We start from the raw sequence: 4,515 nt of genomic DNA, 5'->3' as shown, positions 1-4,515 counted from the left end.
CCGCCTCGCCCGTTGGGCACGTGACCGCGCCCCCGCGGAGGCAACGGCGCCTGCGCAGACCTGAGCCGCGCTGGGCGAGGAAGTTCGGGACAACCCCCCAGCCAAGGAGAAAGGAAACAGGGCCGCCGACACGAGGTTCATTTGCATCATCCTCCGCCCCGCCCCCTTTGCTCGGGTAGGGGATCGCAGTGTGAGGGGCCGGGTCTGGAAGGGGGCGTTTCCTGCATGTTGGAATCAAGTGGCGTTGGCGGGGCGGAGCACGCAAATGATGTGATTTACATGGACAGGCCCACCCCGCGTTCCCCCCCAGCGCGGGCACCGGGTTCGGCAGCGCGGTGCGCGTGACTTCATTTACAGGGTCAGCTCCTCCTCCTCCTCGCAGCCCAGGAACGGGGGTGCGAGATGGAGAAATGGCTGCGCAGTTAGTTGGGAAATGTATGTAAATTCGCACGTCAGTAAGCAATTTACGTAAGTATCTTTTATAACGGAGGAGAAAAAGTGCGGGATGCCCTTGAGAAAAGGGAACACGGACTAGAAGAGATGTTGTGCCAATGTGTATTTTCAAGACCCACTCCGCCCTGCCCCCTCGGGACAATCGTGGGAATCAGAATAAAGAACCAGGGAAAGTCTGGGCAACAGAGTGAGACCTTATCTTTACACAAAATTAAAAAATGAAACAAAAAAAATCCACGGAACGCTACAGAGTTGGGAACATTTTGGGGGACTAAGGAGATAAGGTTATTTTGAATGCCCCGCCCCCTCCACCGCAGCTCTGGAGAGCTGGGACTCAAGGCTCCTGCGGGGTCGGTAAGGCGGACGCAGAGGTGGGAGGGCGACGAGCAACTGGGAGTGTCTTCAGGGGGCTGCAGCAGTCCCCAGCAGGCCACCTGAGGGCGTAGCACAAGGACATGCATACTGGTATCTACACATGCGTGAGGATTGCACAAAAACCCGCAGTCCTCAGGGCACACACAGGGTTCATGGCCACACAAGGGTGTTTCTTGTTTAGTTTTGTTTTTGAGATGGGGTCTTACCCTTCTGCCCAGGCTGAAGTGCTGTGGCACGATCACAGTTCACTGCAGGCCCAACCTCCCAACTCAAGTGATCCTCACAACTCAGCTTCCGGTGTAGCTGGGACTTCAGGTGTGTACCATGACACCTGGCTAACTTTCTGTTTTTTATTTTTGTAGATAGGGTCTCTCTTGCCCAGGCTAGTCTCCAACTCCTGGGCTCAAGTGATCCATGTGCCTTGGCCTCCCAAAGTGCTGGGATTACAAGCATGAGCCACCACACCTGGCCACACATGGGTGTTTAAAAGGAGCCAAATTCACACCAGAACACACACAGACCTCAGGGGCACACATGCAGAGGCACACACGCAGTAGTGAGTCACTGCCTCTGATTCTCGGGCATCAGACATGCACAGACCGGAGGCCCACCTATAGGTCCAAATTCCCATCCCTCGGCCTTGATGTCCCAAACAATACCAGCCTCACCAATACAATCACCAAGGCCACAGAGCAGTTACAGCTATCAGCGTCACACACAACCAGCACACATTCCTATAGACATCATCCCATACGTAGGTACTGGAAACATGTACACATGTCACAAACACAGGGACATCAGCATGTTTACACACTGAGCTTAGAACACAGATTGTCACAAACTGTCCACACAGTAACAAATTCCCTCCCTCCGCAACAGGCATCTGAGTCATCATGCTTGGTATACCCCACACCATGTCCAATCAGGAAACAAGGCCCCCAAGGCCATGCCGGCGGCTCACACCTGTAATTCCAGCACTTTGGGAGGCCGAGGCGGGTGGACCACCTGAGGTCGGGAGTTTGAGACCAGCCTGACCAACATGGAGAAACCCCATCTCTACTAAAACTACAACATTAGCCGAGCATGGTGGCGCATGCCTGTAATCCCAGCTACTCGGGAGGCTGAGGCAGGAGAATCTCTTGAACCCGGGAGGTGGAAGTTGTGGTGAGCCAAGATCGTGTCATTGCACTCCAGCCTGGGCAACAAGAAGGAAACTCCCATCTCAAAACAAACAAACAAACAACAGAAACAAGGCCCCCAAACACCATGACATTTGATTCTTCCATCAGGGACCTCTTCCATCTCCCTGCTGTCTCAGAATAATGGAGGCCAAGACACAGGTGTAAACAATGCTTTATGGGGGTAGGGTGGGTGCTGGACAGGCCTCCAGGTAATAAATAACAGGTACTAGCAACAGCAGGGCCAGGCGGGGAGGTAGGGACAAATGACCCTGGTCTCAGGCTTTGGGAGCTCTTGGGGTATGGTTAGGGGTTCAGGGGGACAGAGGTTAGCCAAGACAGAGGAAGCAGCAGCAGGTACGGGATCCCCCTTCCCCCGTGGCTCAGTCTTGCCCCAAAGCCAGGCCCCACCAAGGAAGGGGGACAGGTGGCCGCGCAGCTTCTCCGAGGCCAGGGCAGGTTGGGACACGGCCTCTCGGAGCCTGGGCCTGGGCCCCAGCCGGAAGGGCAGGGCTGGTCCTGAAGAACAGGTGAGCTGAAAGAGAAGGGTGTGGTGACCTGCAGGGTCCCTGGGGTCTGTCCAGCTGGTCTCTATCTCATTTCCAGGTATTTCCCTGCCCTCCTATCTGCATCGGTCTGTCCATACCTTTCTTCTCCCAGTTTCTACATTGTCTGATTTTCCGTCTCTCCCCTGCAGGTAATTTGGGGCTTGCGCTGAGGGTACCTGCATCTCCCTGTTTGTTTGCCTCAGAAAGCTGTCTAAGTCTGTAAAGCCACATTTCAACATCTAAATATCATGAATCTGGCTGGACGCAGTGGCTCACGCCTGTAATCCCAGCACTGTGGGAAGCCAAGGCGGGAGGATTGCTTGAGCCCAGAAATTTAAGACCAGCCTAGGCAACACCACGAAACCCCATCTCTACAAAAAAATATAAACATTAGCCAGGCGTAGTGGCATGCACCAGTAGTCCCAGCTACCTGGGGGGCTGAGGTGGGAAGATGGCTTGAGCCTGAGAGGTGGAGGTTGCAGTGAGCCAACATTGTGCCACTGCACTCCAGCCTAAGCAACAGAGTGAGACTGTCTCAAAAAAATAAATAGGCTGGGCGCAGTGGCTCACACCTGTAATCCCAGCACTTTGGGAGGCCGAGATGGGCAGACCACAAGGTCAGGAGTTCAAGACCAGCATGGCCAATGGTGAAACCCCCGTCTCTACTAAAAATACAAAAATTAACCGGGCATGGTGGCAGGCGCCTGGAGTCCCAGCTGCTTGGCAGGCTGAGGCAGGAGAATCGCTTGAACCCAGGAGGCGGAGGTTGCACTGAGCCGAGATCACACCACTGCACTCCAGCCTGGGTAACAGAGGGAGACTCTATCTCCAAAAAAAATTAAATAAATAAATAAACTGAACCTGCCTTTGTATCTTTCTGTGTCCCTCTATGTTCCTGGATCACCCTGGCTCTAAGTCTCATTTCAGTGTTCCCCAAACTGGGGAGACGTTAGGGTAGTGTTTCTCACTTTGGTTGTATATAGCATTAACTGGGAGCTTCCAGAAATGCTGAAACTGGCTGGCTCATGTCTTTAATCCCAGCACTTTGGGAGGACACGGGAGAATCGCTTGAGGCCAGGAGTTTGAGACCAGCCTGGGCAACATAGTGAGACCCCATCTCTATTTATGTTTTAATTAAGTAAAAGAAGAAAGTCCTGAAACCACTTCAGAATCTCTGGGGTGAGGCCTGGGCATCAGTATATTTTAAAGTTCTCCAGGTAATTCTAACGTGTGTCACTACCTTGGTGGGGAAATCAGTTTGGTAGGCCTTGACCAATTTTTAAATTCAAATAGAATAGCATAGAACAGCAAGTATCAGAGTGCATCATATATAATATGAATATTCTATTGGTTGGGCGGGTGCAGTGGCTCACACCTATAATCCTAGCACACTTTGGGAGGTAAAGGCAGGAGAGGATCACTTAGGCCCAGGAGTTCGAGACCAGCCTGGGCAACACAGACACTGTCTCTACAAAATTAAAACATTATTTAAAAAAAAAAATTTTTTTTTAAATGCAGGTGCATCACCTGAGGTCAGGAGTTTGAAACCAGCCTGGACAACATGTTGAAACCCTGTCTCTAATAAAAATACAAAGAAATTAGCTGGGCATGGTGGTGGACACCTGTAATCCCAGCTGCTAGGGAGGCTGAGGCAGGAAAATCACTTGAACTCGGGAGGCAGAGGTTTCAGTAAGCCGAGATCACACCATTGCACTCCAGTGTGGGCAACATGAGCAAAACTCCATCTCAAAAAATAATAATAATAATTTAAAAAGATATATTATATTGGTTGGCTGGGCTCGGTGGCTTATGTCTGTAATCCTAGCACTTTGGGAGGCTGAGGTAGAGGATTGCCTGAGGCCAGGAGTTTTTTTTGTTTTGGTTTGGGTTTTTTTTTTTTTTTTTTGAGATGTAGTCTCGCTCTGTCACCCATGCTGGAGTGCAGTGGCGCGATCTTGGCT

At 51.7% G+C, this 4,515-nt stretch overlaps 1 protein-coding gene across 1 annotated transcript in view; it reads right to left on the bottom strand.

Annotated features, from left to right (window-relative positions):
• Nucleotides 1–2,163: 2,163 nt before the first annotated feature.
• Nucleotides 2,164–4,515, bottom strand: part of RAB4B (RAB4B, member RAS oncogene family) — a 28,641-nt gene continuing 26,289 nt past the window's right edge. The window contains exon 8 of the mRNA XM_011952494.1: nt 2,164–2,541. The gene's annotated coding sequence lies outside the window, so the exon portion shown is untranslated. The remainder of the gene's footprint in view (nt 2,542–4,515) is intronic.

This window comes from Colobus angolensis, unplaced genomic scaffold (assembly GCF_000951035.1).
Source record: "Colobus angolensis palliatus isolate OR3802 unplaced genomic scaffold, Cang.pa_1.0 Scaffold34, whole genome shotgun sequence".
NCBI lineage: Eukaryota > Metazoa > Chordata > Mammalia > Primates > Cercopithecidae > Colobus > Colobus angolensis.
This window is presented reverse-complemented; position numbering and strand designations above follow the sequence as displayed.